This window comes from Grampus griseus (assembly GCF_964374135.1).
Source record: "Grampus griseus genome assembly, chromosome: 2".
In the NCBI taxonomy this organism is placed as follows: domain Eukaryota; kingdom Metazoa; phylum Chordata; class Mammalia; order Artiodactyla; family Delphinidae; genus Grampus; species Grampus griseus.
Window position 1 is genome coordinate 142456173 of NC_139018.1, and position 23884 is coordinate 142480056.

Below are 23884 nucleotides of genomic sequence, written 5' to 3' on the forward strand. Positions count from 1 at the left end.
GATATGGTACAGTCCTCCTCACTTTTCTTGTCTGCTGAAAATTTTCATCGTGGGAAGTAAACACAAAACCGAAAGACCCTGCAAATCCTCAGGTTCTTCATCTGAAGAAGAAAATGCTGCTCTGACTTGGGGGGTAAAGGAAAAGCTTGTGTGATGTGGGGAAAGGTCTGCTTCTTTCAGCGAGGGCAGGACCTGCCCCCTGCCGTCCCCCTCCCCCACCTTCTGTGTTGAACACAGTTCACTGCTCACCTCCGTTCCTCCTTCCGAAAATGGAGACAAGGTTGTGGCCACACGTTTGCTCATTCAGCTGTTTGTCCGGTCATTCAGCAAACGCCGATGGAAGGTCTGTCATTGTCAGTGTCTGCTGGGTGCTGGGCACACGGTGATGTGTGAAAATAAACACGGTGGGACTTCCCTGGTGGTGCGGTGGTTAAGACTCCATGCTCCCAATGCAGGGGGCCCGGGGTTCGATCCCTGGTCAGGGAACTAGATCCCACATGCGTGCCACAACTAAGGAGCCTGCCTGCCGTGACTAAGACCCAGCACAACCAAATAAATAAATATTAAAAAAAAAAAGGAAAAAAAAAAAAAAACGTGGTCCCTGCCCCCATGGCGCTTATAATCCTAGGGGGGAGGTGGGTGTTAATCAAAGATAGATGCAAAATGACAACTCAATGAAATGACAAGTGTTATGAAAGAGAGTATGGAAGAGAAGAAAAGGACTGAGCCAGGAGGATGGGTTTGGAGGGAGGAGAGAAGGGATGTGCAAAGGCCCTGTGGCTGGAGGAAGCATGGCAGCATTGAAGGCCTGAGAGGGCCAGCGTGGCTGCTGTGAAGGAGAATGGGAGTGGCTGGGGCTCAAGAGGCAAAGCAGACATAGAGGCAGGGATGCCTGCCCCATGGGCTACTTCTCCCTGGGTGCAGAGATTAACGCGAAGCTTGTTTTCTTGTTTCGGTTGGGGTCCAGTTGTTCTCCCTTGCTGACGGGCCCCTCCCCCAGCTCTTCAGGGTGCTGCTCAGCCTTCTGAGTCCCAGGCACACCCTCCACCTGCCCCCTACTAAGCTGGGGACTCTGTGGCCTTCATGGTGCAGTCACCTCACCCCTTAGCATGGCAGGCCCCTGGGTCTCAACCCGTGGCTGTCGCACGCCGGCTCTTCGGGGGCCCCTCCAGGCCAAGAGAGGGCTGGAGAGCTCTAACCCAGGCCTCCTCTCCACTTCACGCCTCTGGGTCTCCGTGTGTACCCGGCGTGCCTGCTCCATGCCCGGCACCAGCAGAGCACAAGCCCCCCTCCCTCCACTTCTGGCTTTTCCTTCATGTTAACATCCAGCCCCACCACAACCTGGGAGCGGGGCTGCGTGGGGCACCCAAGACCCACGCGTCTGACCCACTGCCTCTCCTCCCCCGCCTCTCTTCCTTCCACGCTCCATCAAGAGGAAACAGCAGGGTTTCCATTTCCACCTCCTGTCTGGGAGAATCTCCTTGTACTCAGTACCCTCCTCCCGCCCCAGGTCCTGAAGCCCATGACTGGGCTCCTCTATGTTCCGGAAGAATCTCTATGGCCCGAGTCTACCAGGTTTGACATTAGAGATGACCACAGATAAAATATATACTGGCGGGACTTCCCTGGCAGTCTAGTGGTTAAGACTGTGCACACCCAATGCAGAGGGCTCGGGTTCCATCCCTGGTCAGGGAACTAAGATCCCTCATGCCACGGCCTAAAAAAAAATATATATATATATATATATATATATATACACGCACACATATGTATTATATATGTACATATGTATATAAAGATCGCCCAATAATATCCTTATGATATCAGCACATTTGGTTAATAGCAGCTATTATTACTATTACTCCCCTGATTGAGAGGGTTTCTTCCGGACTCTGTAGAACTACTTCCTCTTTTTTTTTTTTTAAAGAAATGGCCTTTGATTAATTAATTAATTTTTGGCTGCGTTGGGTCTTCGTTGCTGCGTCCAGGCTTTCTTATCATTGCGGTGGCCTCCCCTGTTGTGGAGCACAGGCTCTAGGTGTGCACCTCAGCAGCTGTGGTGCACAGGCTCAGTAGCTGAGGCTCACGGGCTCTATCAGTAGTTGTGGTGCAGGGGTTCAGTTGCTCTGTGGCACGTGGGATTTTCCCGGACCAGGGCTCAAACCCGTGTCCCCTGCATTGGCAGGTGGATTCTTAACCACTGCACCACCAGGGAAGTCCTAGAACTACTTCCTCTTTAACCTAACAGCCATGCTGGGCTCACGCTCACCTAGGTCTTTGCCTCTAGAGTTTCAGTTTGGTGACACAGCCCATAACCCCCAGACCTTCAGTCTCTAATGACAGAGCCTGGGAAAGTCTCCCTGCTCTTGAGGTCACCTGTGCAGACCCCAGCCCAGCGGAGCCCGCGGAGGCCGGCTCTCTGCTGCCTCCTGGTGGATCCCTGCCGTACTGCCCTGCCCGCCCCTGGTTGATTGATTGACTCTTGCAGGCTGGAAACAGCCGCCAGGTCCAGCCCTTTGGTCCTGTAAGAAAAGTGTGAGGAAGGTGAAAGCCCCACACTAGATGGGCCTTATCGTATAAAATGACCACTCCGAGGTGTTTTCACCTGTAATCCGTTAAAGGGATAAAAATAAGGAAGGGGGAAAGTGAATATTTATCGATTCCCTGTTGTGTGCCGGGCCTTTACGAAACACTATGTTTCTGGGTTCAGGAAAGACTTGTGAGGCAGGTAGCAGTGTTGACGGAGCAGGGAAGCGAGAGTTTAAGTGCGTGAGTGGCAGAGCTGGGATGCTCGGCGTGCTGCTTCTGCTAAAATATAGAGGTAGCGTCAGGCAAAGAGATGACAGGGAGGGAGCAGAAGAAGATTCCTGCTTTGTCTCCAGAAGAAATCAAGATCCGGGATGTCAGAAAAACCCCTGCAGTTCTCAGAGTTCCCAGCAGGGGCAGCAGGGAGGCCGCTCTCCTCCAGCTCAGGAAGGGTGCAGCAAGGAACCTCCTCCACCCCGCTACCTCTTCGCTCTACCTGCTCAACATCTGGACATCAATATGAGTCACCTCTAGGACCAGCCATGGGCCGGTCAATGAGAGCAAATGAACAGTCTTCTGGGAAGGCTACAACTCCAAACACAGCTCTGCCCATCTGTCTGGGTCCCAGTGCCTGAGTCACACCATCGCAGGGCTTCAGTAGGACCATATCCTGGGCCTGATCCAGCCCAGTCGGCTGACCAGTGCCGCACCCCACCCCCACCTCGATCCTTTGGAGGAAGCTGCTTCTAGATGGGGCTGGTCATGTAGATGAAAGCACAGTGGATCCCATATCTGAAGACACCGTCTTTCTCCTGCCCCACGACTGCAAAGCCCAGACCCAGAGACCTCACATCCTTGCCCCTCATGCAGAATCCTGTTCCCGCAGGACAGCGAACCAGCCTTCTGATCATGGTAGAAACGCTCTGAATGTGGTCCTAATTTCTGACGGGTTCTGCCTTGTTGCTTTCCCAGAAGTGTATATTCATCCACCATGGCACCAGCTCTGTGGGTATAACTTTCACCAGTGCCTCATCAGCAATGGAACTGAATAATAATTTTAAAAAGTGTTAATTAATTTAGTAGGTGTAAATGGCACTCAGATAGTCATTGAATTGAATTTGTATAGTGATTACGGTTTCAACTTTTAGCTATTTTCCAGCGAGAATTGGATTTAATTAGGCAACTTGGATTTAAATTCCAATACTGCCTTTTACCAACTACGAGAACCAGGAAAATTTACTTATCCTCTCAGTACTTCAGTTTCAACATCTGTGAAAATGAAAATCATAACGGTTCAGAGCTCAAATGCCAGTTGTGAGGATTAAATGAGATAGAATACATAAAGCATTTAGTACAGTTGCCAGGACATAGTAAGTGCTCAATAAATGGTTGCCAGTTGTGCTAGAATAGAAGACTTCTCTCTTAAGCTCAAGTTGTTTTTCTTACCTATTTACATGAAATTAATCAATTTGAACTCATGATCACTTCTAATGCAAGTATGTTTTGCAGACAAGTTTTTCCCTTTAATTTTAGTTTGGTTATATTTCACTTTAAAAAGACTAGTATCTCTGCTGTTGATTCCATTCCTTTCTGTTTTCCTTGATTGCTTGAGATCTGAGAAAATATTCCTCCACAAGCCTGATGCATCCCCAGTTTATATTCTTTGCTTTGAAAGATAAAGTGATATGTAAGTGAGAAATTGGTGGACAGGGCTGGGAAATACGATAAGCTGGGTTTCCCAGCCACGTCATGGGGACCTCAGCTGGCAGGTTTTTCTGTGGAGCTATAAACATTCTTAGAATATTCTGAGAGACTTCTATGAGTGATGAAATTCCATAAAATATCTGAAAATTAATCACCAGACATACTCACCAGTTAATGATGAACGATTCACTCACCAAATATTTATTAATAACCTACTCTATTATGCAAAGCCCCGGCTTGTCGTGGATCCTGGGGACAATTCTGACATCGACGCTATAACTCTGGGATTTCATAGTAGGGAGAGAAGTCGTGTGCTGGAGACCCTCTCTTTGCCCCACTAGGTCCACTCTCCAACCTTCTCTACCTGCTCTGAGCCTTGGGAGGCTGACGTCTATGGGCTGCATCATGTTCCCTTTGCCTTCTGTTTTCTTATTGGGTTTAGCCCGCGGGAGGCACTGGCAGGACAGCAGGGGGTGCTGGAGAGAAAGGCTGGGGTATTTATTCCCCAGACTCCCTCCCTGCCAGGCTGCCCTCTAGTGGTGTCTGTGCTCCTCTTCCCGAGCCTGCAGCTCCTATCAGGTGACCCTCTCCTGATTCCAGTGACCATTTCCCCACCTTGTCCATCGCAGTGGTCATGGCTCCCAATAAGTGGTCATGGCTGGTCATGGCGAGCCTTGGGTGCTTCAGCATACTTGTTAGTTTCCCTTAATCCTGCCCACATCTTTGTAAATAGTCCCTTTGATTAAACTCTCTCCAGCTACTCTTCCGGAGCATGCCTGGCTTGTACAGCATGCATTTAAATACAGTAGGTCCCCTACATATGAACCTTCAAGTTGCGACCTTTCAAAGATTCGAACATGAGTCCCATCAACGTCAGGCGTGAGTGATGTTGCAGCTCGTCCTCCGTCTCCTGTTGCTGACGATCCTTCAGCTCTATCATCTCCCACCTCCTCTCCCTCCTCCAGTCAGTAACTCTTCTTGCCTGTTCACTAGATGTCAGCCCCTGGATGCCAGCTGTTGTACTGTACTACTGTACTTTTCAAGGTACTGTACTGAAAGAGTCAATGTTTTCTTTACTCTTTGTTTTTTAATGTATTATTTGTGTGAAAAGTATGATAAACCTATTACAGTGCAGTACTAGAGAGCCGATTGTGTTAGTTGGGGACCTAGGCTAGCTTTGTTGGACTTAGCGAACAAATTGGACTTAGGAACGCGCTCTCGGAACGGAACTCGTTCCTGTGTAGAGGACTCACTGTAACTGTCAGTGAAAGAAGAAAGTAAGTGTCCACGGAGAGGTGCACAGTACTGAAAGAGGGCCGAGGCTGGGATATTTCTTCCCTTGGGCATCAGAGGAGGGCAACTGCAGGGTGGAGGTGGCGTTTGATCTGGACCTTGAGGGTAGAACTCGGGTGGGTAGAAGGACAGTAAGCAAGGGCATCCTGGACAGAAGCAGAGGCTGGGGGACAGGACGAGAGGTGAAGAGAAGCTGGTGTGGGGTGGAGGTTCTCAGAGCGTGGGCCCCAGCCCAGCAGAAGCAGCCTCACCCAGAAGAAATGCACATCCTGCAGCCCCCCGTCCAGACCTACTGAATCAGAAGCTCTGGGGACGGAGCCCAGTAACCATGGTTTTAACAAGTTCCCCAGGAGATTCTGATGCAGAGTCAAGTCTGAGAGTCACCAGGACAGAGACTTTAGTTCAGAGACTGGAGTGAGATGGGGAAAGAAAAATGGAAAAACAAGTGGGCCCTGGGTGTGCAGAGCTTACACAGTGGGTGGAGTTTGGACCGTAGGTGACCGGTGCTGTGAAGGGGTGTGCGTGCGTGTGTGTGCACGCGCACAGCTGTGGCACGAACAAAGGTGCTTTTAAGAGCGAACTTGGAGGGAGAGAGGCCATCAGGGAGGTGACTGTGACCACCAGCGAGAGGAAACCCTGAGTAAGACAAGGTTTTTCTACCTTTGTTTGCTGTGGGGACTCTGTCCTGTGCGCTGAAGGATGTTTAGCAGTATCCTTGGCCTCTCTCCACTAGAGGCCGTTAGATCTCTCAGTTGTGCCAACCGCAAATATCTCGACATTGTCCAGCGTCTCCTGGATGGCAAAACTGCCCCACTTAGGAACCGCTGCCCTAGGTATAGCAGTGGGACCGAACACCCCGGGTATCGTGGCTGTAATATCAGCTGCACTCGGCCACTGGCTGGAGCAAAGGCCTTCAGTGGTTACAGGTGACCAATCAGACGGCACTCAATCTAGGATCTAATTGAAAACTGCCCATTAGAAATTAAATATTGATCTGTTCTGGCAAACTGCTTTCAGGAATTTTCCCCAGCAGTCAATTTGTCCAGGTGACACCGTTCCTGCAGACAGCCACTTGGGGAGCTCTAAAAACAGTGAGTGAACCAGGCAAGGGCAGGCTGCTTGAGGTGGGAGGTGATCACTTAAAATAAGCCCCACCCTCTGCCTGCTCTGTCTGCCTGTCTCACCATGTGGTTTCAACCACTTCCCCTAACATCTTCTCAGCGTAGTCCTAACAGTCTCCACTATATCTTAAAGGGCAATCATTAAACAGACGCCCCTTTTGGAGAATGAGCCTCCTGCCTTTCCCCCCAACCTCCATCGAGGCCACCCCCTTTGGAGGCCCAGGGCCCCAGGACCCCAGGACCATAGCCTATTACTGTACTGAGACTGCCTGACAGCGAGGTCCCATGCTGGACATGCGAAGAAGAGAGAAAGGTCATACAGTACCGCCTCTGAGGAGTTCAGTGTCATGCTACTCTCATGACCTAATCATCTCCCAAAGGCCCTACCGCCTACCCGTCCTTCTGGGGATTAAGTTTCAACACATGAACTTTGGAAGGACGCATTCAGTCTATAGCACAAGCCTTGCTTGCCTACATGTTCTGGGTTAACAAATGATGCCAGGGGGTTTGAGCCCCCAGTTTCCCCTCGGTGTGGTTTAGAGCCACAGACTGTTAGTGAGTAGCAAACAATAACAATGGTAGTAATAATAACAGGTGCTTATGATGTGCTAGGCACTGGGCTAAAGGCTTTACTTAACCTCATCCCACTTAATCCTTACAAAAGTCCCCCAAAACAGGGATATTATCTTCATTCTACAGATGAGGAAATTTGGGCTCAGAGAGGTTGAGTTGTCCAAGTTCAGCCAGCTTATAAATGGCCCTTCAGGATTCAAACATTGTCCTCTTTGACTGCAGAGTCCAGTCCTCTAATCACTTTGACGTAGGAACACACTCACCCCCGTATCTATTTCTTTGCGTGACATATGAGGAGACCTAGGTTTACAGTGATTAAATCAGGGATTAAATCCTGAGGTTTCACCATCAGTGATTGGCAGAGCTTGGACTCGAATTCCCGCCTCCTGGATTCCTATTGGCTGCTTTATCACAGCACCCTCCTCTTCCAGCCCCTCCCTGAGAGGCTGGCCCAAGGCTTGAGAGCTTTGTGATCGGATGGCAGGGAAGGGGGTGGGACTGTGGAGCAGGGTCCACCCAGCGGAAGAGCAGCCCAGAGGACACTGGGAGGGGATGCAGGAGCACCCAACTGTGTCTTGGTTTGTCCCAGACTTCACCAGTTTAAGCACTCAGGCTCTGGACAAACCCAGACCATTTGTCACCCTACTGGGACCTGAGCTGACAGCAGTGTCTTGGCCTTAGGTCCAGGCCTGAGGCCAAGGCTTCAGATATCCGAGGAGTCTTTGGAGCCCCAAGACCTGCCTGCACCCAATGAGAAGCCATGAGGTAGCCCAGGTCCTGGCTCTGCAGGCCAACATCAACCAGGAGGGGGCCAGCTCTCCACGTGAAGGGTCTTCAGGGCTAGAGGGCATTTTAAGCAGCCCGTAGTTATACCCATCATTTAACCGATGGGGACCCTGACATTCTGAAACCTCTCTCAAGTCCCTACAGCACGTGCAAGGCAGAGACGGACTGAGTCTCCTGGTCGTGAATGGGGTTAGTGCCCTTAGAAGAGTAACCCCAGAGAACTCTCTTGCCCCTTCTGCCATGTGAAGACACAGTGAAAGATGGCTGTCCAGGAACCAGGAAGTGGCCCTTACCCAATCTGCCAGTGCCTCGATCTTGAACTTTCCAGCCTCTGGAACTGTGAGATATAAATTTTCATCGTCCTCTGGTATTCTGTTAGAGCAGCCCGAATGGCCTAACACAAGCCACTGCCCCTCCCACCCAATGCCACAAAATCAGGGGTCGCTCCTGAGGAGATTACTGGACTCTGGGGACCGAGATGGGACTTGCCTACTAGGAATTCAGAGACATGGGAGGTCACTAGGAGGTCATTCTAAAGATTTCCAGAGATGGCTTCCGATGAAGATCTTGAAGAATAAACGAGAGCCCTGTCGGAGGCAAGGACTGAATTTCCAAATGTCTTTCCAAATTCTTTCCTGGGACCCCTCGAAGATCGTCAAAGGAGAATTTCACAATTCACAAATCCTCTCTCCCCATTACCTTTGCTCTTTACAGCTCTCCCTTGCCCATGAAGCGACTCTTGCTTTCTCACTTCCTCACCTCAGTGCCTGAGAAAAGCTGTCCTCGAATCCAACTTTGGTTGGCCTTTGACTCCCTCACTCCTCCTCTCCCTCTTTAAATCTTTTCTTCTTTCCCATAAGCAACATTTCTGCCCTTTTCCAAATCAGTGAAGGAAATCAGTTTGCCCTCTGTTTCACCTCTTGGAGGTATGACCCCGTTTTGTCAGAACAGGAGCCCAGGAACCAAGATGGCAGACCCAGGATCGCCCATGGAAGGAAGGGGAGGGGAAACGTGGCCAGATATGGAATTTGCTGTGTTAGGCTGTGGGAGGGGCAACTATCACAACTATCTGTGTTACTATTTTGTCCTTGTATGTTTTCTGATAAACTGATTTTTGTTTATGATTTATTGTTGTCTGGATAGGAGAAATGTCAAAATAATCCTACATCAAGTGTCAGCGGTGTCAGGACGCAAGGTAGCACCAGCACAAGAGGATCCCTCATTCCCCTTTCCCAAGTTTCTTCTCCTTTTCTCCTCACCCGTGCCGTGCAGTCTCTCTTTCATTCTCCTGCCTATACATCCTGAAAATAAGATGAATGACTAGTAAAACCCAGACAGGCTGGTAGCCGGGAGCGTGTGTTTCTGTGAGGGTTGTCAGGGAGAGGGGGGGCTACAATAATTGCTTCTATGCTGTGAGACAGGGAACGCTGCAAAGTCTGTCTCCCCCGGACAGTGGGGAAGTCCTCTTAGCCTCGAGCACCCGCAGCTCAGAGGGATGCTAAGGGAAACTGAGGCACAGCTAAGCGTTCCCCAAGCATTCTTAGGAAGGTAGCATCCTTTCCTGCCAGACTGTCTGTGCTGACGCTTCTGACAAATCCTTGAGATGGGTTGTGAGTCATGCCCTAAAAATCTTAGGATTGAAGCTTGATTCCGTTAATTTTGCAGCCCAATCATAGAGGAGACCTTGGCTGACCTCGTGACCACAGGTGACATTCAGTGGAGATGAAGGATGTGTCAGAGCTCCAGAAAGCACAGAGTGAAGGAGGGATGGGAGCCCAGATCAGAAGTGCCCAGTGCACAGGATGAGCTGTGATTTGGTTTGCAGTATTCCTGAGTAAACTAGGGTTGTTACTTGATCTCCCTGACCCCAATTCCTCCTATTCCAACACATACGTGTGAGAAAGGACACGGAAGAGGGTGAAGAGGTTTTGAGAAGGAAATTGCTGCTGATGCCCCTGCAAAAGGGGGGGAGGATGAAGTGGGCCACTGTCGGCTTCTGGGGGTTCATCTGAGGATCGTTGGCTGGGCCCGCCTGGGCCGAAGGCCAGCTGTGGGCTCAGCAGTGATCTGGGCAGAAGGCTTTTCTCTTGGCCCCTTGGTGTGTCTGTGACTAGAAGAGAGCTCAGTTATTTCCTCTCTTTTACATCAAAATACAGGATTGTGGCCGGGTAATTAGAAACTTCGCTTTTCTTCCCTCTGCTGTACCACAGGATGGCCATGTATCGGCCAAATTGCTCCCTTTCTGAGCATGGGTCGCTCCCAAGTTCTGAAATGTTATATATTTGTCTTTGTGATGCTGCCATTTGTGGTGGTGAGTGTGCAGCTATCTGTGAAGGTCTCGCATTATTTTCTTTAAATTTCCATCATGAGGCTGGAAAGAATTCCGCCCTCCCCCTACCAACAACTGCATAGCTGGGGCCTGACAAGTAGTGAGTTAGTGGAGCCGAGTAGGGAGCCTGGCCTCTGCGGGGGGCGGGGGGGAGCTTCTACAGGGGCACTGAGTCCCTGGCGAGCGGGTCAGATAAGAGGCTACGCGGGTGGAGGCCCTTTTGCAGACCCTCGGGCGTTCCTTCTTGGCGCAGTTTTCATCCCACGACTCGTGTTTTGGTTCTTGAGTGTGTATAAGTATCTCAAGGGTGTGAGCTTCCGGGGATAAGCAGTTATGCCAAATCTTATATGATAACATCATAGGATATTAGAGTTGGAAGGGCTCTTTGAAAGCAAGTTGTCCCCAAAACCATGCTTTTATAGGGGAGCAAAGAGAAGTTCAGAGGGTACCTAACTTGCCCAATATTATACAGTAGGTAATGAACAGGACCAGAACCGGGACTGGGCTGCTGGTTCATGCTTTTCCCCGTCATCTGCTGTGTCCATTAGTAACGGAGAGAGAGAGAGTGGGGGAAAGGGAAACAACTTGCACTGGATGAGCACCTACTGTGTGCCAGGCACTGGGCTCAATGTTTTCCAAGTTCATTCTTCACTTAGTTAGAGGTTCCTAAGTGCTACCAACTGACGCTACAACTCCAAGTCAGCAGCCTGCAGATGTACATCTGGGGACCTTAAATAGCTGTTGGATGTCACCACGGGACAGACGTCTGCGCAGCATAGAAAAGTCAACCCATCAAAACAACAACCCCTTAACCATTCAGACGCTGTAACTTCGAACCTGGAAGGGTCAGGAGGGTTCAGGGTCTCCTGGAAGAGCCAGTAACGCAGGTCAGTGCTGGATGTTACCTAACAAGCCTGAGACCCGGCCCTGCCGTGAACTCCTTCAAAAGCCTCGCTTCTCGTCCTTAGCGGCTCACTTTTGGACACTGTGTCTGCCCTTTCCGCACGTCCTGGTGAATCAGTCTCTTTGAATGTGGTCCTCAGTAGACCGGGTTTCAATAACAAAACAACCGTCTAACAACCGACATTTACTGAGTGCCCAGGAGCGGGCGTTTTACACACAATATCTCATTTAATGTTCACCACGACCCTATTATTATCTTCTAGTTTACTGTTGAGAAAATTGAGACCCAGTGTGGCTGACTCACCCAGAGTCACCCAGCGGAGCCGGGACTCAACACGAGGTTGGCCTGACCCCAAAGCCTGTGCTCTTCACCACCAAACTATGCTTGCTTCTAGGTAGTCCTCTTCAACCTGAAGACCTAACACCACAAGTTAATTACCAGTGGAGCAATTATTTACAACTATATTTACAAGCATGTGACAAAACTACAAACACAAGTATAAATGTACTCTGTTTATAAATAAAGGAAAGCTATTTGGAAATTAAAAAAAAAATAACCACAAAGGAAAGAAAAAACAAGAAAGTACTCAAAACTCAATTTACAAATTGTTCATCCAATAATAACAATAAGTACTGTATGTTATAACAAAAGGTGGAAACTCAAGGAAAAAGTAGCAAAGGATATGATTAGGAAACTAAAGAAAAGAAGTTATGTAAATGGTCCAAAATATATGCAAAGGTCAAATCTTCTAACTAAAGGATTACAAATGAAAGCAAAAGATTTGGGGAAACGACAAAACCCCAAGCTGGGGAGGGTGTAGGGAGACAGATGGTGAAGTGGGCCCCTTCGCACGCTCTGATGGGGAGCGTAAGTTTGACCAAAGCTTGTGAGGACAGAGTCCCTTGAACGGCATCTTTTATCCTTAAAAGTATTCATAGCCTTTGTCAATTCCAATCCTAGGGATTCACTCTCAGGAATTAGTCTTTGGGATACAAAAAGAATTATTTACAAGAACATTCAGCATCACATTGCTCATGGTAGGAGATATTTGGTAAAATGTTCCAATTTGGCAAAATTATAGGAGTTATAATAAGTAAATATGACGTGACAATGGAAAACTATGCATCTATTAAAATGATTCTGTGTAAGAATATTTAAAACATACCAAACGTTTGCAGTAAATTGTTAAGTGAAAAAGCAGTTTATAAAAGTGTCCGGTGCAACCCAATTCTCTTAATATCTGACCATCCCTTGGTGCGAACGTTATCATCACCAATAGCTGGATGAGTCCACTTCATTTGCATCCTGATAGGACGTACTGAGGACACATCACTTCTGGGGTATTTGTACCAAAAAAATGTATAACCCAAATGGAATCATGAGGAGACATCAGATCACCCCTCACTGAGGGACTTCCTGTAAATTAACTGGCCTGTATTTTAAAATATGTACCAAGGTCATGGAAGGTAAAGACTGAGGAACTCTTATAGATTAAGGGAGGCGAAAGAGACATGAAAACTAAATAAATTGTGACATTCTGGGTTAGCCGCTGACCCAGGAAAAAAATTTACTATAAAGAAGATTATTAGGACAAATGATGTCCTTTGAATACAGACTGCAGATTAGATAATAGCATCAATGCTAAATTTCCTGATTTTGATGCTAGCGCTGTGGGTATGAAAGAGAGCTACCTTATTCTTAGGAAACAGACCCTGAAGTATTTAGGGATAAAGGGCATAATATCTGCAACTTAGTCTCAAACGGTTCAGAAATTGTGTCTGTCTAAAATATATGAGTATATTGTTAAAATTTATTATTATTTTAAGTCACAATACCATTTAATATATTGATAAAGATATTAGAATGTAGTTGACATATTATAAAAATAACAATATATACGTATATATGGATCTATATACATCAGGGGAGAAAGGGAAAAAATAAACGGACAGTAAAGGGAGAAAAATAAAGAAAATGGGACAAAATGTGAACAATCGGTGAATCTGGGTGGAGAGTATATGGGAGCGCCTTGTACTCTTCCTGCAACTTTTCTGCAAGTTTGAAATGACATCAAAATAAAAAGTTACAAAGAAACTACATTGAAAACTGTAATGTTATTCACAAAAATATGAATAATACTTTTCTTTCCTTATCTAGTTTGATTTTTATGTCCATCTATCTACAGACAAGTGTTTTCTAAACTTGTCTGCATGAACATCTAGAACTATATAACTGGTTCACTGAACAATCTGAACTCAAGGGGATACAGACAAGGAACTGCCTTAAAAAACATCCCAACTGCAACCATGCAGTTCTTTTCAGTTCTTTTGATGTCATCCCAGAAAGATCTAAAAACTTACTGGTCACATGTCAGTATTAAAAAGTCTGGTCCAGATTAAAACATCTGTCTCACATCCAACTGAGAGCTCGTCCTCCTGTGGCCAGCATCAAAGGTGATGCTCTAAAGCTTCTGCTTTTCCAGAACCCTCTACCCGCCTTCACTCTACCACTGCAGAGATCGATGCTCATGCCCCGCCATCTCCCCCCCACCCCCACCCTTCAGTGCCTCCTGACAACAGTACAGCAACCACAGACACCACTTATTGAAAGCCTAACCCATGCCAGTTATTCTGTGCCAGCCAGCAAGCTGCGGCTGGTGGCGGAGATATTTTTTTTTTTAACATCTTTATTGGAGTATAATTGCTTTACAAGGGTGTGTTAGTTGCTACTGTATAACAAAGTGAATCAGCTATACATATACGTATATCCCCATATCTCCTCCCTCTTGCATCTCCCTCCCTCCCACCCTCCCTATCCCACCCCTCTAGGTGGTCACAAAGCATGGAGTTGATCTTCCTGTGCTATGCGGCTGCTTCCCACTAAGGTATCTATTTTACACTTGGTAGTGTATGTATGTCCATGCCACGCTCTCACTTCGTCCCAGCTTACCCTTCCCCCTCCCTGTGTCCTCAAGTCCATTCTCTACGTCTGCATCTTTATTCCTGTCCTGCCCCTAGGTTCTTCAGAACCTTTTTTTTAGTTTCCATATATATATGTGTTAACATATGGTATTTATTTTTCTCTTTCTGACTTACTTCACTCTGTAGGACAGTCTCTAGGTCCATCCACCTCACTACAAATAACTCAATTTTGTTTCTTTTTATGGGTGAGTAATATTCCATTGTATATATGTGCCACATCTTTATCCATTCATCTGTCGATGGACACTTAGGTTGCTTCCATGTCCTGGCTATTGTAAATAGACTTGCAGTGAACACAGTGGTACAGGACTCTTTTTGAATTATGGTTTTCTCGGGGTATATGCCCAGTAGTGGTGGTGGGGGGAGATTTTAAATAGAGTCACTTATTGCTGTCTCCCTGCTCTCCCACTCCCCACCTCGCCAACACACACACACGACCAGTTTAGCTACTCAGTGATTTCTATTTCCAAATATCAAGCAGAAAAACAGATGTTTTCTGTGGCTGCTAAGTAGTGATTGGTGTGTTCCTCGTTACCCATAAGAGATGGCCGTCAGCAGAGGAGCAAACACACACCCTCATGAAAGGAATAGCATTGCACTGTGTTCTTTTGGTGCAATCAGGCTGGCGTGTTCTTTAAGCAGAGCTTTACTGGAAAAGGAACTAGGGTATGCTGAGGACCTACTGGGTGCAGGGCTCCATGGTGAGAACTGAGTGCAAGCTCCGGGTACCTGTCTTCCCTAGAAAGCCTCCGGGCACACTTCCTTGGACATGTGCCCCCCGCCATGCTGCCCACACGGATCCAATCACCCTTGCAAGCTCTCCAACGCTGAGGTAGAGTATTGCAGGCAGCCCAGATGTCAGCGGGCATCTCCTGGCCCCTGGTGGTCCAGGAGATACTGGCTGACATCCCTCTTCCAGGCAGACCCTCCCCAAAGGATGCATGGAAGTCTCAACTCTCCCCAAGATGCCTGGGTTCCCCCTAGCGGGGAGTCTCCATTCTCACAGTCAGCTCCATATCCAGCGTCCCACATCTACTGAATTATTGTTTCCCGCTCTGTGCCCTGCAGTCGCCTCTTTGTCTCCATTCAAGTGATTGCCCATGTAAACTCTTCACGTTCTTTCTCTCCCAGGGAAGCCACCGGGGATGTCCTGGGCCATCGCTTTAGTGGAACCTTCTATGGGGGAGTTGTGGGTCACCAAGGAAGTTCAGGTGGTGGGGAGGAATGCAAGCAACTTACAACAGCACGTCTGACATTCCTGTTATAAAAGTCCTTTCCGCTGACTTTCCAGGAGGGCTTCTCACTGCCCCTTTCACCCCATGGAGCCCTCGGCTTTCTGCCACTTTGCTGATTCTTCTCCATCTCTTCTCTCCCTCCCTCTCCCTTTCATCCCCTTGAAGTCAGCTCCAGGCGGGTCTGAATCCATAGAGGTGCTTGGCAGAACAAAAGGGCCTTCGTTGGATGGAGCGCCCCTTCCCTAGAAGGCTCTTGGGGTTATAAATAGCAAAGACATTTTCCTCCTTTACAGAATCAAGTTTAATGAACCAGAAATTCCCCACCTTGGGTGTTGCTATTGAATTCCCTGGCACATGGACAGCCTTGGACTCGGTTCCCTGACACCAGCTCCTTCTCCTGGCCCATCTTGGAGGTTCACCCACCACCCCACAACTTTGAGGGGTATGAGGATACCCCATTTTCCCCTCCTCTGGGTCACCCTCACCTTATGTGCTGACCATGCCCTCCCTCAGGTCAGCTCTTTATGGAGGAGTGTGTTAAGAATTACCTTTCCTTCTCTCCTCCTCCTTCTTTTTTAAATTAACAGACTTTTTTAGAAGAGTTTTAGACTTAGAGAAACACTGAGCAGATAGGACAGAGTGTCCCCCTATACCCCCCTTCTCCCCACAAAGTTTCTCCTATTATTGTCACCTTACATACCAGTAAGGTCCATTTGTTAGAATTAATGGAACAACAGTGGTCCATTATTATTCATTAAAGCCCACAGTTTATTTGGATTTTCCCTTCGTTTTTCCCTATGTCCTCTTTCCATTCCAGGATCCCATCCAGGACACCACATTCCATTTCGTCACTGCATCTCCTTAGGCTCCGTTGGCTGATGATTTATCCAACTTTCCTTGTTTTGGGGTGGCCTAGACAGTGTGGAGGGGTTGACCTTCTATTGGAATTGATCTGACGTGTTACTCACGATGAGACTGGGGTTATGGTCTTCCTTTTTCGAGGAAGACCAAAGGGGTAAAGTGCCGTTTACATCCTATCACACCGGCATCAACAGTACGTACTGTCAATGTGATTTATGGCCGCTGACGTTGACCTTGATTGCTTGGGCGAGCAGTGTTGGTCAGGCTTCTCCATGGTAAAGCTACTCTTTCTGGCCCCCCCTTTCCATCCCGTGGTCTTTTGAAGGAAGCCGGGACACACAGCCCACACTGAAGGGATGGAGAGTTAAGCTCCAGCTCCTGTAGGCGGAAGCATCCAACAGGAATGATTTGGGATTCTTTTCACGGGGCATTTGTCTCTTCTCTCTCATTTATTAATTTATGCAATCTTTTATTTCCATCAGTATGGAGGCATGCATATTTATGTTATACTTTTGTTTATAATCCAATATTCCTTTATTTATTGTGTTGCTGAGATTGTTCCATCTTTGGCCATGGGGGGGGGCTCCTTCCATCTGCCCTGCTGTCCTTTGACAAACCCCCATCCGTGCGTGTGCCTGTGTGTTTAATCACTTCCTTACTTTTTGGTACTACAGATGCTTCCTTCTTGTCTTTTCATCCCCACTCGTGGCTATTCTTGGTCCTGTTCTTAATTCTTTGTTCTCGTGAAATAAAATAAATGCTTCGACTGCCAGAGCGCCAGCCACGTCCAGCCCTTTTCCGTGGGTGACCCAGCGACTGCCCACGTCTTTTCCTAGCTGAGCAAGCATGTTTTCAGTTAGTCACTCCAGCACACCTCTGCATCGGTATCATCCATCTCCGTTTAGAGTGAGTCAGGGATGTGAAATAACTGGGCCAGAACCACACAGAGAGGGAGCAGGACCTGAACCCAAGCCTCTTACACAATGCGGTTGCCTCGCCTCCAAGGAGATGCTCCCTTAGCTTAGATGCTCCCTTAGCTTCTCCTTGGAGCAAGCGTACTCCCAGCACCTCGTTGAGGGGGACACGGACCTCCGAGTCTTCTCCACCTTCCCCTCCTTTGAAATGCTCCCTGTGGCCCCTTCAGCACCATCTCTTTCAGGCCTCCACCCATTCCTCAGCTCTGTTTGGGGGTCTGGAAACACACCTCCGCGTGAGGTAACGGAGACGGGTGACTGGATAACTATTGCATCAACAGACCATGCCCCTGTAAGCAGCTCTAAGATCTATTCTCCAGATGAACAGTTGTCTCCATAAGCGGGGGAGGGATGTGACCTGCTAACTCACCGCAGGATGGCTTTTGGTGGATTTTCAATTACATTCAACCAATGAAGGGAAAAAATAACATATACTGAAACCACTCTATTTTTATGAGAGGGTATGCATATTTATACATCAGTTTCATATTTAAATGTTCCAGTTTGGGCTACGGTTTTTTGAAAAAGTACTATTTTTTTCCTTTTTATAGAAACACAGTTCACTTTGAATTGTGGCAGATTTTTTTTTTTTTGGGGAAAAGAAAAGGCTACATTTGAACTTTAGAATTAAAAAGAGTGTCTGGTCCATAGCAACCCCATGGACAAGATTTCAAGATATCCTATGAGACCTTACCAGAAATGGGACAGTGGGCTCGTCAGCTGGGTCGCTTATGGTTAAGTGCCCTTGTCGCTGGGGCCTGTGGTCCCGACCATGAGCATGTGATGAGAGCCCAGAAGAAGCAGCTGGGTTGAGTCAGATCTTCCGCTTGCCTTTGGCACAGACTGTGCAAAAGGCAGAGCCCAAAGACATGCTTCCCCCACCCCTCACTGGACCCCTCTCGCCTGCCCTGCCCACGCCCCTGCCTGAGACCGGGGCTCTGATCGCTGCCGCTGAGTCAGGCCGCCCCACTCCTGGGCCCGACTCCACAAAGCCTAACTCCTGGACGGGGAGGACCGGGCAGAAAGGGAGGAGGAGGGGGACTGGTAAGTGTGGACCGAATCGCTGAGCCCAGTGGGTCCACAAAGGAGGCTGGCCTGTGTCTGCCAGGAGTGTTGTACGCTGCCTCAGGCTAAGTTAGGCCCACCAGGAGGGTGTTTTTTTTTTTTTTAATTAATTAATTAATTAATTTTATTTTTGGCTGTGTTGGGTCTTCGTTGCTGCGCGTGGGCTTTCTCTAGTTGCGGTGAGCGGGGTCTACCCTTCGTTGCGGTGCGCGGGCTTCTCATTGTCATGGCTTCTCTTGTTGCGGAGCACGGGCTCTAGGCGTGCAGGCTTCAGTAGTTGTGGCACATGGGCTCAGTAGTTGTGGCTCGCGGGCTCCAGAGCGCAGGCTCAGTAGTTGTGGTGCACGGGCTTAGTTGCTCCGCGGCATGTGGGATCTTCCCGGACCAGGCCTCGAACCCGTGTCCCCTGAATTGGCAGGTGGATTCTTAACCACTGCGCCACCAGGGAAGTCCAGGACGGTGGGTTTTAAATTCTCCCTCCAATCCCAGTTGGGGACCAGACTCTGGTTTGCATGTAGCTTTGGAGGGAGGATGAACTCAGCTGTTTTGGATGCTGGGTGTAAGAAAAACCACCCAGTGGAAATCCATGTTCCACTGACTGACTCTGACACCCTGGCCTTGGGTCGTGCCCACCGAGCAGGGTCCCCTCTAGTCCCCTTATTAAGTAACGGCAACAGTGGAGTAGCTCCAGTGCATTACCTCACTCAAGCCTCATAGCGCCCCTGTGCGAAGATGGAAGCCTTACCGTCAAGTCACAGGTGACAGAGCAAGCTTAGAGAGCCCCACCCCAGCTCCGTCCAGTCTCTGCTTGCCTGATCCATCCTTTGGAACTCAATTTGGGTGAGCCTCTTCCCGGAAGCTTTCTGTGCCCATCAGCCCAACTGGAGGGCTTCTCCTTGACTTCGTACAGTGCCCTCCTTGGACCTTCTACTTCCTCCCGCCCCCGGGCAGGGATAGCGTGTCTAGTGCCTGGTTTAGCGCCCAGCAGAAAGAACGCTCCTAATTAAGGCTGAATGAAAGACAACTGGGTCATCACCTGCGCTGATGTGCGAGTCATTCTCCAGGTTGTCGGGGTGTCTGTGGGGCCCTGCTCTGCTCCTCCCGTGCCCCCGACCCCACTTCTCCTGCGGACTCCCCAAGGCCGTCTGCGGTGCCCCACCCTCAGGACCACGCCCATCATGACGTTCCCACCTACCGCCGAGCCTCTGGGTTGCCCCTTGAGCAGTCAGAGGGCAGTGGCACAGGTGAATGGCAGAGGTCAAGGTGACAGCAGGGGGTGCTCACCCCCAGGCTTCCGGCTCCGGGTTCCTCTATTCTTAGCTCCATCAGGGGAAATCCCCACCCCAGGCTGAGCTAGAAATAGAAGAAACTAGCTTGAAATCCACCCCTCTCCCCTGGGGGCAGAAAACCGTCAGAGCCCGCCACATTGACTTTATCTAAGAAAACAAGGGATCTGCTCAAAATGAAATAGAAAAATTGGGTCTCTCCTGGGTCTGGAGTTAAAGCCGCATAACGCACAGAGGGTTTTACACCCTCCCTAGTGGAATCCCTCTCTTAATAAAGCCGCAGCCATTGGTGCCCACAACCTGAATATGACTGGGATAAGCCTAGGGGAGGGGGAGGGGACAGACAGGACTGCAGCACCTTCTGCGTCTAGCTGTCATTTGTCTTTCAGGGAAATCTGCCCAGAAATTCTGTGGACATTTGCTATTAGCAAAAAATTCTCCCATTTCCTACCACAGAGCTGTGAGGAACATAAATGCTGGTGGATAGGAGCAGGGCCCAAGCAGATTTCAAAGGCAGAAACACAATTCTTAGTGAACAAAAACAAACAAACTCAGCAAAATTCTCTGCAGTCTAGAATCTTCTGGGATAATGCCATCCTAAATTACAGAGTCTCTTTCTCGAGATGAAAGTTTATGTCTCAAGATGTAATTATTCTTTTAACCGTTTTGGAAGGAAATTGTTCTCCCTGAAGCCTGAACTCCTTGAGGGTAGAGCAGGGTCTTAATCTCTGCGTCACCCATGGGGCCCAGCTGTGAGAAATGTCTTCTTAGTATCTCTTTTTTTTTTCTTCCTTACTGACAGAACCTCTGTATTGTCAGAAGCTGTAGTAGAAACCTACATTTCCCATTCTCCTTGCGCATAGAGATGGTCAATGGGATACAAATAAAATTGGGTAAAGTTTCCATTAAAGTTGTTTTGAAAGAGATTGATTCATATGGAAAGTATGACTTTATTGTCATTTCCTTTTCCTCCTCCCTGCTGACTGGAATTTAGGTGTGATGACTGGAAGTGCAGCAGCTATATTGTGATCATGAGGCAATTTTGAGACTGGAAGCCACATGATAAAAATGGTGGAAAAAAGATAAAGCAGAAATATAGAATGTTTTTACTGAAATCAAGAAGCCACCATACAAGTCTTGGACTCCCTACCTCTGGGTTTCCTATTATGTGAGAGAAAAATACCCCCTATAGCTTGTTTAAAACACTCTTATTTTGGGTCCCTGTAACTAGCAGCCAAAAGCAATAGCTAACTAATATACTAGCAAAGAGCCTGGCATAGAGTAAGAGTCTTGGTAAAAGACTGGAGGAATGCATGGTATGGTCTTGTAATAAGTCCTCAAAATCTTGATGTGTACAAGGCTAGCAGGTGCATTTAAGAAGTATGGTCAGGGCTTCCCTGGTGGCGCAGTGGTTGAGGGTCCGCCTGCCGATGCAGAGGACACGGGTTCGTGCCCCGGTCCGGTAAGATCCCACATGCCGCGGAGAGGCTGTGCCCGTGGGCCACGGCCGCTGAACCTGCGCGTCTGGAGCCTGTGGTCCGCAACGGGAGAGGCCACAGCTGTGGGAGGCCCGCGTACCGCAAAAAAAAAAAAAAAAAAAAAAAAAAAAGTATGGTCAGTTGCTCAGAGACAGTATGATCTTGGGCATTGGTCCAGCACCCATGTCATTTTTTTGTGGGTTTATACAGTTCATTAATATTGCAGTTCTAGATTCTGATGTTCTGTGTGTATATGTGCTATGTTAGAAGAGAGACTTCGTGAGAAGCCAGGCCCCAGGAGTGATGCTGGCTGGAGGAGAAAGGGAGATGTCTGCTTAGCACATGGGACAGTGATGGTAAGAGGACAGTCAATGACAGAGAGGTTGCCTGGTGAAGGGCAGAAATGGATCAGACACGTCGGTTCCTAGAACTCCATCTCTCGGTATGGGCTGTCTTCCCCTTGCGGCGCCCCCCTCCAGCTGGAACTGCAAAACTTTGTCTCCCTCACCACTCACCACTGTCCAGCAGCGGGAGGCGCCGACTTGCTGCAGGTCCTGCCTGCGTGTCTGCCCCCTCAGTTCATGCTCTCAGATCCAGTGGGTGGGAGGCCCTGTGGGGAAAGAATGGAGCAGATACTTTATTAGATTTTACTTAATTTAATTACAGGCCAGTGTCTTCTTTGTATTTGTTTCATTCAAGAACGTTTTAGGGACTTCCCTGGCCGTCCAGTGGTTAAGACCCTGCACTTCCAATGCAGCGGGCTTGGGTTCGATCCCTGGTTGGGAAAGATCCCACATGCTGTGCAACGCGGTAAAAAAAATTATTTTAAATGTTTTAAATGACTAGTTTTACATGTTTGTTGCAAAACTTTTAAGCAACCCAGAAGCGTGTGTAGTAAAAAGCGAAATCCTCCCCTTCCCCCCACTTTGCTTCCTCCCCTATGTAGCGTCAACCCTTACGTACAGTTTGAGACATACTTTCAGATGTTTTCCTGGGCGAACACACACACAAGCACAATGAAGTTACACTCTCTATATTTTAATCTACAGCTGAAAAAAAAAACAGTTTCTCATGGTTACCTTTCCATGTTGATGTATATGTATTTAACTCATTCCTTTTTATCAGCTCCATCATATTCCATTGTATGGATGTTTGATAAGTTGCCAAGTAATTCTTTGGCCAAAAGCATTTGCATTGTTTCCAGTGTTTCCAAAAAAGAAATGCTGAGCTGAACAATGAGCATTCCTGTAAGGTAGAGTCCGAGCGTGGAGTTGCTGGATCAGAGGGTAGCACATCTATAACTGATCAGCAGGTACAGTCAAAATTCCCTTCCCAAAGTCTCTGCGCTCTTATTCTAGTAAACAAACTTAATGAAAAACAAGCATGAGTGCCTAAGTCGTGTGTACGCCAAATGCCTGTCACCTCACCTCTGCTTGTTATTAGCTGACAATTTGACCTTTGTGATTAACACCCCAAATCACCCCACACATGTTGACATCTCTGAGCAGTGCAGGCCCCAGGCCTGGAGTTCCACACCCTCTATTTCTTTCTTTTTTAAAGAAAAATATTTATTTATTTATTTATTTATTTATTTATTTGGCTACACTGGGTCTTAGTTGCAGCACGTAGGATCTTCGCTGTGGCGTGCGGGCTCTTAGTTGCAGCATGCATGCGGCATCTAGTTCCCTGACCAGGGATCAAACCTGGGCCCCTTGCATTGGGAGCGCAGAGTCTTAACCACTGGACCGCCAGGGAAGTCCCCGCACCCTCTATTTCCAACGTGACTTTGCCTGGAAAGCCCTCCCCATGTTGTCTGCCCCCTCAAACTCCTCCAGAACACCGGCCGTGACACCTCTGCAGACCCTCACTCTTCCCCCTCTGTGCTCCCATGCATCACTTCACGATTCCTAAATTATTGGTTAGTGTGTCTTTGTCTTTTTTCTCCCAATGGACGGGGAATTCCTGGAAGGCGGGGACTGAGTGCTAGCTAATTATGGAGAGAATGTGCTCTTTGACAGTCAAAGGATGATTTCTGAGCATCTTTTTGTTCCTGTTGGTTGCTTTCTGATCACCCCCCCAGACACACACACACCCCACTTCACCCTGAGCCTGGTAGATGTTCAAGCAATGCTAATTGCTGTATTCAGTCATCCCAGAACCTTGTGCACCTAACAGTGATGAAACTGCCCTGGGGGTAGAAATGGAGCAATGGAAATTGGCAAGTGGGTCAGCTAAGGCGATAATATTAGGACTCACCAACAGCGAGTGATGAAAGTTGAAACGTTGTATGTGGGTTCTGCGGAGGGGGGAGGAGGAGAGATCCCAGGGAGTGGATGGAGAGAGAAGGAGGAGAAGCCTGAGAGGAAAGGTGATACCTGAGAGAGGTCAAAGGTCAAGGGGGTAGACTTCCTAGATAGTCAGGGGAGACATAGTCAGGGGAGACTCCCTGGAGGAAGGGGACCTGGTTGGCAGGTAGGCGCAGGTTTGAATCTCAGCTATGCCACTTACAAGCTTGTGACCTTGAGCTTGATATTTAATAAGCAGCTTTCTCAGGTGTCAGATGAGGATAACAAGACCTACCTGCTGGAGTTATCCTAAGGACTAAATGAAATCATGCCCCTAGCTTGGTGCCCCTAGCACAGAGAAAAGAGCGAGAACATCTCTTTTCTCTGCTCAGAAACCTGTTCAGAACCATTAGCCATACAGGTGAAATGTCTATCTAATCTCTCCCCTATAAGGTGACCCTTAAGAGGTCCACAGAGATCCAT